A 10,571-nucleotide genomic window follows, 5' to 3' on the forward strand; every position below is an offset into this window, starting at 1 on the left:
CCCTCACCGACTTTTAATCCGACTGTCAGAAGTCTAACACTGGAAGTTGGTTTGGCCTGGGCTGTCTGAAGAGTCCCCAGGAGAAAGTTACTCTCACAAGCCACCTTCTGGGGTGGGAAATAAATGCATGTGTGTCTCACACTAGAAGAAGGGGCACACTGTCTGCTGAGTCACTGCCCATGATATCTCATTGGATAATTTTAGTGAGTCTAAACTGAGGAGTGAAGTCTTGGGATCACAAAGGTCTGGAAGACCAGGCTGAGGAGAGCAGGCTAAGGAGGGCGGGCTGAGGAGGGCATGCTGAGGAGGGCGTGCCTTTGGGCACTGTCAATCTCTTCTCCACAGCCGGTCAGTTATGGAGTCACCCTGGCCATCCTTTCAAGATCCTGGGATGTCGCAGCTACATGCCCTGCTCTTTGTTAATCCCAAAGAGGGGAGGAGAAAGACCACTGACCCAAATCATCATAGCCAAATGAATTAAAACAAGCAATTAATTCAAGCAAGCTTTTTAAATTTGTGTACACAGGCTGCCTCCCCCTAAGGCAGGGTTAGAGAGGGCAGCTTTGCATGTGAGGAAGACAAGGCTCTTACAGCTCAGGGGTAGGGGGTTTCCAAATGAGGGAAATAGGCGGGGTTACAGGAGCAGAACAGGTGGTCCAAACGAGGTAGTCATAGGGGTCATCTAACCTTCTGAAACAAAGGTAGGGTTGCAAGATGATTATAGACAACTTTTGAAACAAACATGGTTGCCATTCCTGGAACAGGCAGTATAGAACCATTTGTAGTTGAGGTTACAGGTGGGGCACACCCCAATCCTTGAGAAACAGAGGTTTAATCATAAACAGGAATGAACCTAGTCTGTCTTGACTGTAAGTTGGTTGGTTTTTAAGCCTAAGATGGAGGCAGGCTGGTTCATCATCAGTCTTCTCTGGGTTATGAGGGCCTATTCTGGTCTCTCTCCTGCTAAGAGTTCTGAGCCCAGCACTCCCCCTACCCCCACTCCCCTACCCCCATTTGGTGGCGTTCTGTGGGAGGATGACTTCTCTCAGGTTGCATCCCTTGGGCCAGAGCCATAGCTCATTTTGGCTTCATTAGGCTTCTCTGGCCACTATAACAAAGTATCATACACTGGGTGGCATAAACTTCGGATGTTTCTTTTGTCCACGGTTCTAGAAGCAGAGGTCTGAAGTTGGGTCTGCTGCACTTACAGCCAGGGCTGGCAGGGCTGCGCACAGGCTCTGATGAGAACAGACCTTTGCATCTTCCTGCTTCTGTAGCTGCTAGTGTCCTTTGGCTTTCGATTACCTCCCTCCCATGGTCATATCCATGGTCTGTGGTCACATGTCTTCCCCTTACATGTAGCTGTAAGAACAGTCCCTCTCTCCTTTTTATAAACATGTTACACTCATAGCCTCAACTCTCTTTGATCTCAGAATGCTCAGTTCAGCCACAATTCTTACCCCCATGCGAGGTGCCCAGTCACCACAGGCTCCAGTGATGAGAGACAGTTTGGGGACTGTGTTTCAGTAAACCATGGCAACTGCCCTTCACCATCCAGGGACCAAGGAGGAAGAGAAGAGTTCTCTCACCAGCTCTACCTAGAGAGATCCCCACCTCTGACAGACCAGCAAGAACCACAGGCGCCCTGGGCCAGCTGGCTTGGAAGGAACAATTGAGAAAGAGTGGAGAGAAGGGAGGGAACCTTGTGGGGGACCTCCCCCGCCCCCCAGGGTACTCTTGAGTAGGGAGAAGTGATAAATATTTAGAACTATGGAGGGGAGAGAGACAGAAACACAGGATAGCCTCTGGAGGGCCTGGATCAAAAACCCACCAGCCCCTTCTGTCTCTTTTAAAGGGCTTTTAAAAGGAATGCCAAGGGGTGGAGCAAAAACCTCCCCCTAGCACAGCCAAATGCAGACCCTTCCAAACACCTGGTTACCACGCAGGTGGTCAATCCATCCCCTTATGCAGCCCTGCTGGGTAAAGCAAGCTCAGCTCTCACTAGGAAACCTTTGTGGGCTCCCACAGAACCTGACACTTCTGGAAGACCACGCTGGTGTGACAAGCGCCAGCGCGCCACTAACTGGCATGTGGAGGACCTAGAGCCCTAAGGGGTGAGGCAGGAGTGTCTGTTTACAGTAGAATGTTCCCAAACTCTAAAGAGGGGATCGATGGAGGGCCCTCCGTGGCGAACCTGGAGACCTGACTGCAGGCTGCAGTCAGGCAAGAGGTGCTAGCCTGGGCTCAGCGTGTGGATGTCTTGATTTTGTTGTCTTGTTTCAGAACAGGATTCCGTGTTTTATTGCCCATCATTCCACACTTTGTTTAACGTGCTTTCCTTCCCGCGGGATGAGACAAGTCCGGTCAAGTTTGGGGTTGCCACGTGGGCGAGCCCATTCCATGTTCTGTCACTTTTCAGCCGCGTCGGGGGTTGGTTTGCAGAGAGCCACACTCTGCTTCCCTAGCGCGCATCCTTGTCGCCTCCAGGGGCGCTCCGATTCTGCTTGCGTCTCAGGCCGGGAGTGGACCAAAACCCAGGCTGTTATTCCGCACAGCGGGACCCCAAGGCAGTGTTTAAATTACAGAAAGGGAGGTCAAATAAGTTCTTGGCCGGGCTTGTGCGGCTTGCTTAAAGCCTGCTTCCGTTTCAGCTGGAATCACGCGCTCCAGCGAAATGACAGCCAGGAGCAGCCCGGTCTAGTACAGCTCATCACCCTTCCCCAAGCGCTCTGGCTGCGTGGGAAAGTCATGGCATGCCCGCGGACCACTGCCATGTGCAGAAAGGGTGAAGGGTCCCGGCATGGTCCCCGAAGTTGAAACCACACAGAGAGGTTAAGGGGTTTAGGGGACAAGTTTACGTCCGGTCTTGGCACCAAGATCCTGGTTGCAACGGGCTAGAAAGTAGAAGAATTAGACAAAGAGAGGGACTTTCCTGTCACTTCTTTTTCTGGTCTAGATAAACCAAGTGGGGTTCCGGGACTCCTGGACTCCTGGGTCACTCACCCGGCGCCCCGCCCGCCTTGTGGAGCCCCCGTCGCGAGCGCACCGGCAGGGGGCGCCCGAGCGCGGCTAAAAGGCGCGGCGGGCAGCGGGTGGCCTCAGTGGCGGACCGCGGCGGCCGTGCGCTGCCAGGAGCCATCATCGAGGGGCTGCAGCGCCGCCCGCACAGGACCCAGCACGCCCGGCGACGGGCACCCGACGGCGTTGCCTCTGCGCCCCCCTCACTCCGGCCCGCGCCCTGCTGGCCACCCGCGCTCGGTACCCCGCATCCCGGGCTCCCGATGGCCCCTGAGGCCGGGGCGTCCCCGCGCCCGCTGCCCTGGGCGGCGCTGCTGCTCCTGGCTGCGCTGCTCCCTGTGGCCTCCTCGGCGGGGCCCCCAGGTACGCGCTTGCGGGACTCCAGGGTCAGTCGGCTGTCTTTTTCTCTGCCCGCCCCGCTTGTCACTCTGGGGACCGCTGCCCGCCTCTGACTCTGTGTTGCCTGTGTGCGGGTCTTTTCACTAACCTGTGCATCCTCGTGGGTCGAGTCAGGGCGCGCTGGGTGTGGGCACTGGACACTCTGCGTGTGGGAGATGGGCTTGGGGACACCTTCAGCACAAGAGAACTGGCGTCCTAGAACGTCCGGGAATCGGGGGACTGGAACTTGCCTAAGTGTCCTGGAGATCCAGGCAAAGGAAGGGAAAAGTGACTTTGGGCATCGCGAGGGGGTGGGAGGTGGGTGGGTGGTGGGGAAGCTTTCTTTGGTCAGACTCTTGCTGGGGGTGTGGGTGGTCATCTTGTTCATCTGTCTTGAGGTGGGGTAGGGTCACTGGGGAGCCCAGAGGGAGCCAGAGAGGACTGTACTCCAGGACCAGCAACAGCCAAAGCCCAAAGCTTCAGGCTTGGGAACTTTGCAGCTGGAAGAAGACATTTGTCTTTGGAGGAGGGAGAGGGACCCGGACAGTCAGTGATTTCCGGAGAACCTCACCCTCTCCTAAGCTGGGGCTGCAGCCTGGATGGACATCACTTGCTTTGCAAGGAAAGAAGCTTGGCGGGCTCTCAGTTTTCTTGTGTTTCACCCAGGAAGAGAGAGAGAGAGAAAAAGCTTGTAGCGGGCTTTCATCCCTATGTCCTTGGTGTCTTGGTTTCCACCTCTGTGCATGTATTCCTACACTTGGAGCTGTGGCTTTTGTATGTCATCAGTTTTTAGGAACCCAAGAAGCAGACTTTTTTTTTAAATTTTCTTTCCCAGTTAGGGCTACTGGCTTTGTATGCTGGTGACTGCATTATTGTCCCCACAAGGATAAAGGGAGACACTGCTCTGACCTCTTTGGTAGCTCTATCGTGCATATTGCGTGGTGGCATTGTATGCCACATATTCTGATGCCGAATTCCTTTTCCATAAAGGGGTCATCTAAGGCAGCGAAGGGTCTTTTCTTTCCTGTTCACGATCTTAAGGCAAGTATTCATATTTCATACAATGCCTGACAGAATAAACCTATTCTAGTTTCCCAACTTCCCCACCTACACTCCCACGGCTTCTCTCTTTCTAATCTAAGCTCAAGTTTTCTGAGCGTTGAAAGAGTTTTTGTTACAGAAAGCGACTTGAAAGTGGAATCACTAGTAAGTGAGCTTTGTGGTGGCCCAGCCTCCCTTTCCGATTCCACGGTCGGTCGGTCGGTCACCTGCCGGATGGGTTCTGCTTGTGAGTGTGGGAAGGCAGAGCTGTTTGTGATCCCCGGGGGTTCTACAGCGCTGCTGCTGTCAGCCATTCTTTCTTAGGCGCGCTGCTCTGCAAATCTCTGCACTGTGGAATGTTGGAACTGGAAGGCTTGTTGGCACTTCTCTCCACTGCGTCGACGTGGGATTTGCAGTAAAATGATGACCAGACTAGAAACGGACAAAGAAGACAAGCACATTTCCAAGTGCCTATTTACCCTACTTAAGTTCAATTAGTGAAGTGAAGAAGTGGGATAGCAGCCCGCGGACGGCTCCCGTGCTGGGGAAGAAATCACGAAGCAGCATGTAATTTATTCCAGGGGCTCCTCGAGGAGCCTTCCTGTCTGTCTTGCCATTCACAGTGGCAGCAGCTGCTTGGATTTGTGTCTGATGGGGAAGGCCACGGGCAGACTTAATTCCATGCTTCCTGCAGGCGAGCGGCTGCTGTCAGCCTCATCCCTCCTCTTTTGGGTCCAGCATTTCCGTAAGGCAAATTACCCAGAGCTATGCTGACAGTAGCAGACCGTTACAGTGCTACAGAAGTTTGCTTTGCAGCACACCCCGAAGATCCCAAATGAGCCCCGAGACTCGGGATTGATTAAAACAAAACAAAGTAAGCAAGCCACACCCCCTACCTCCACCACATCCATTACTGCAATAGGTTACCATGCAAATATTAAAATAACAGGAATGCTCCCTAGTCTGAAGGACACATTTTCCTAAGACCGTGCATTCATTTACAGTGGACGTGCAGGGATGGCTTGCGGTGATTTTTTATTTAAAGCTAAAGATCTTCTCAGTAAGTCCTCGACTCAAACTTATTCTCAAAGTTCTTTGCCTCTTTTCTGCCTTGATGTTCACATGGATGGTGCAAAGGCTTCCCGAGTATAATAAATGGTGGCTAGTAATAAGGCCGGGCAGGGATACTGGAAACGCGAACAGTGTTGAATTTTTTAGGCCTTTGTGCAGAGGAGAGAGAGAGAGAGAGAGAGAGAGAGAGAGAGAGAGAGAGAGAGGAGAGAGAGAGAGAGAGAGAGAGAGAGAGAGAGAGAGAGAGAGAATATGTGGCAGTTTAAATGAAGAATATCTTTGATATCACTTTTTTAGTAGAAGTATTAACTCTAACCCCAGGGAGAAACACCTGTGTGACTCCATGTCAACAGTTGAGTAACTTGCTTTCTAAGTGGAATGCTGTATTTACTTAAAAGAAATGGCTACAGAGAAACTTTAGTTACTGACTAGGGTAGCTCTGGCATATTTTTTTTTCTTCAAAAATGAACAAAGTGAGCTTGCTGCCTCTAGTAAAGTAGTTGCAAATATTTCTTGTCAGTGATACAACCTGAGGGTTTTTTTTAAGTTAAAACTTAATGTTTTAACTTAATGTTGCTAACCTGTCTCTCCAGTAGGCAGGTGCTTCTCAGTATTAGAAACCTTACTCATGACAGTGGTGGTGTGAATGAATGTGGTTTTCATAGCAATGTGAGATGAATGTGATTTTAAAATGTGACATGATGAAACATGCTAAGTCCAAATGGCTACCATCCCCAATATTACCCAGGGGCCCAATGTGGCGGCACACATCTGTAATGCCAGCGCTCCTGTGGTGAGATGGGAGGTGGAGATGACAGGGAGAGTCACTGGAAATCCCTCACAGTTGTGAGTCAGCTGGCCTAGAGTGCACAGCACAGCAACAGAACCGAGAGAGACTCTGCCCCAGTGAGGTACAAGGTGAGAAAAGTTCCAAAAGTCTTGTCTGGCCTCCATGTGTAAATGTGTGCACATGCCAGAGCATATGTGAATACACAACACAACACACACACACACACACACACACACACACACACACACACACACACACTCGATCTATTGTCTATCTTGAACTTTGAATCTTTTACCCATGTAACATTTTACTGTGTTGAGAATTGAACATGGGGCCTTGTGCTTGCCAGGCAAATGCTGTACCACTGAACTATACCCCTGCTCTAGAGGGATGCATTTTTTAAAAAATGTGAAAGTTCTTTCCATAGTTTCGGATTCTACAGTGCAACCAACCTTTAGAGAAGCTTCATGGAGAGTTTGGTGTAGTTGAGACAGTTTCCAAAGTTGTCCACAAAGGCTTTGGAAACACTCCCCCGCTATACACTCCCTAAATCTGTAGGAGGCCAGCGTTTCCTCAGCCCCAAAACAACGTATCCCAGTGGATGGAATGAGTTAGCAAATAGAGGGCCAGCTACCTTCTGTGAAGGTGCTTTGTCAAAACACAGCCAATGCCGCTGCCCCACTTCCGTTGCTTTCTCAGTTTGGAAAACATAGTTTTTTGTTTTTTTTTTTAAACTTTACTTTGTGTCAATATGTAGGGGCCTCATATAGTTGTTTAAACATTTTTAAATTAAAATGTTCTGTGTGTATGAGTGTTTGCATGTATAGGAGTGCGTGGTGCCTGTGGAAACCAGAAAAAAAAAAAAGCATTGGGTTCCCCTGGAACTAGAGTTACAGATGGTGTGAGCCACCATGTGGGTGCTGGGAATCAGACCAGGGTCCTCTGCAAGAGTAGTAATCTCTCTTAATAGGTGAGCCATCCTTCCAGCTCTATGGTTATTATTTTTAAATGAATCGGTAAGTGCGTATCTTATTATTTTTGTCTGTCACTGTGGATCAAACACAGGGCCTTATACACGCTAGGCAAACACTGGCACTGAGCTACACCCTTACTATAAACTAATTTTTAGATTAGTATAATTCCTAGTACAGTAGAGAAGAATAGAGGCAATCCCAATCACGTACAAGTTTTATGGGAATTTTGTAAGTTTAAGGGTAGAAAGGAATCCAGAGGCCACAGAGCTTCAGAGCTCCTGGGATACACAGCTGAATGGAAGTTGGAAGACAGCGCTGGGTCAGAGTTAGCTCCGTCACAGCTTCTCCGCTGGCCTTCAGCAATCCGTCTTCATTTGCAGATAGACCTGGTCAGTGAGATCCTCTCGCCCTTAGAAGTCTTGGAAACCTTCCCATGACCCAGCCTGCTCCTGCTCCAGCTCCAGCTCTCTGTTCTACGCCATCTTTGCCAGCAGGAGACCCCGTTGTGTCTCAGCCTGTGCTTCTGAGGCTAGCAGATGGGGTGGCCCTTTCCACTGACTTTTCTGAGCACAGAATGCATTGTTGTGAAGTTAGAGGGTGTCGTGGGATTGCAGAATGACAATTCATGTCCCTAGAAAGCCATCACTAAAGGGTTTCCCTAGATACCAGCATGTCCTCTCTGCACTTAAGTCATGGTGGCCCATCCCTTGACTACAGGAGAGAAGCGTAGCTGTGAGGATTGACCACCCCCTTCTGGCTTAAAGCAACAGGAATTTGTTGTCATATAGTATTGGAGGCCAGGAGTCCAGAATGGGTCCTGTGGAGCTAAAATCCAGGGCTGTGTTCCCTTGGGAGACCTATGTCATGGTCGGTTTACTTCCCTTTCAAGCCACAGAGTGCCCACCTTCCCTGGCTCTGGGGACTTCGGGGGAGATCTTTGGGAACCACTCCTCTCCCAAGGGATGTGAATAAAGAACCTGGACACAGACAGCCCCAGAGATGCTCTTGGAGGCTGACTGGGGATCGGACCTCTGCTTTGTTCCCTCTGGAATTCCAGGGCTGTCTTAGGTTGTAATTAAACTTCTGCTATCAGGAGCTTTTGTTTTAATTAGAAAATCCGGGGCTGGTATTTAAAGCTATAAAAGGAACAGGCCTGCTGTGCACTTGTGAATGCGCAGGATTCATCTGTCCAGATACAGAGCAGACAGGAAACCCCGTCGGTGCTCTGGGGAGAGCAGGTAGTTGGGGGAGGCGGGAAACTGTGGCTGTTGTTGCCCATACTTCTTCGCCAGCGTAAATAAGTGCCCACTCAAGTACCTGGAGCAATTGATTAGTCACATAAACCAGCACCCTATTTGCCTTCCTGCTAGAAGCCCTTCCCTCGTAAGACTCCGTTTCATTCCTGGACCACGAGCTCGGCCGCGCTTCCAATCTATGGCCCATAGAGGGCGCTCCCGGCCTTTCCGAGGCGGTCCCATCTTCTGTGGGCTTCTTTAAAAGGGATTTATTCATTGGTGGCTGGGCCTCAGAGAGAGAAAATGAGCACAAACGTCCAGTTACCTGCTTTGTTCCCTTAATGCACTGTTTTCTTTCTGTTTGCCACTCGTTGGAGCTTCCTGCAAATATTAAGTTGGGAAGGTCAAATTGCTCATTAATGGTCAACATGGCTATGCATTAACAATTGCTAATTAAATGCTAATAAAGAAGGAATTTCAAGCCAAAATCTAAAGATGGGGTTTGCAACCTTTTAGCTGTTGGGGTACTCTTGGTACCCTTGTAGGCCCAGGCCAGAGTTGAAGCAGCTAGACCACGGGGGAGAATATGGAACCTGGGGTGGGAGTGGAGGGGGGTAGGGGGGAGGGCTCATGGTCTTGGTAAGCATGTTCTCTCCCCCTCCCCCCTCCCCTCCCCAGCCTAAAGCTTCACTTTTGTACCTATGGAGAGTATTGCACACTATTATAATTATAATAATCAGACTATGTCATATATCATGCTACACTAAAAAGGAAGTATAACCACCTGTGGTGGTTTGAAAGAAAATGCCCCCCAAAGGGAGCGGCACTTTTAGGAGGTGTGGCCTTGCTGGAGGAAGTGCGTCATTGTGGAGGCGGGCTTTGAGGTCTCATATATGCTCAAGCCACACCCAGTGAGACCAACGACTTCTTGTTTTCTGTGCAAGATGCAGAGCTCTCAGCCACCCCTCTAGCACCATGTCTGCCTGCGTGCTACCATGTCCCAACATGATGATGATGGACTGAACCTCTGAACTGTAAACCAGCCCAATTAAATGTTTTCTTTTATAAGAGTTACCACGTCATTGTAAGCATAGTGGCCCAGATCGAAAAGTATTCTGGCATTCGGGAGCCAAGGAATACCACAGGTCACAGTAAGCATAGCAGTTCACAGCCCTGCTCCAGGGAAAGGTTTCACCAATGTTAACAGCTCTGCTCTGGCAGGGGAGGGTTTCCCAAGCGAAACTGTTATATTTCTGCTCCAGTTCCGCTCTGCTAGGGGAAGATTTCCCCAGTGAAAGTGTTACAGCCTTGCTCAGCTCTGCTCTGTCTCCGCTCCTGCTAAAGAAGGTCTCACCCAAACCTCATTTAAGAGGTTTATTGGGAGGGAAGAATTCAGGAGAGGGGCTGCCTCTGCCAGGGCGGAAAAAGGGCAGCAGCAAACTGAACAGGTTCAGGGCGGAGTTTTTCCAGGGAGGAGATTTTCAGGGTGGGAAATGGTCAGATTTCAGTCCTTGAGCCCAGATTGGCTAGATCTCACGCTCAGGGATTAGTTGGTTTTCTGCTTAGTTGGTCAAGGGCAAATTTGGCTCTGGGTTCAGGACTATTGTGTGTTTCTTTCACTGGCCCATTTTAGCCTTTTGGCTCTAATTTCAGGGGCAGGGCATATTTCTTTCACTGGCTCTGATTCTAGGGCCAAAGTGTGTTTCTTTGGTTTCAGGGTCAGGGTGTGTTTCTTAGGTTCTGGGTTCAGGGCTAAAGTGTTTCTTTCACTGGCTCTGGTTTCAGGGTCAAGGTGGGTTTCTTTGGCTGGCCCTTTTACCCTATAGTCATGGTGTGTCTTCACAGCAACAGAAACCCTAAGACACAATCTAACTGGAGATCTGTAAATTTTGATTAAAAAGGATAGCACTGTAGTTTTCTACTGTGACATCAAAACGCCCAATAAAACACAAGCTGCAGGCGTGAATTTCCCCCTCGTGGTGTAGGTAGACTTTTTAAATTCCTTTTCATAACTGACTCTTCCCAGTTGGTTCTTACACTGAGTTTCCATGGTCACCATGTGAA

Source organism: Peromyscus eremicus, chromosome 8b (genome assembly GCF_949786415.1).
Source record: "Peromyscus eremicus chromosome 8b, PerEre_H2_v1, whole genome shotgun sequence".
NCBI classification, from domain to species: domain Eukaryota; kingdom Metazoa; phylum Chordata; class Mammalia; order Rodentia; family Cricetidae; genus Peromyscus; species Peromyscus eremicus.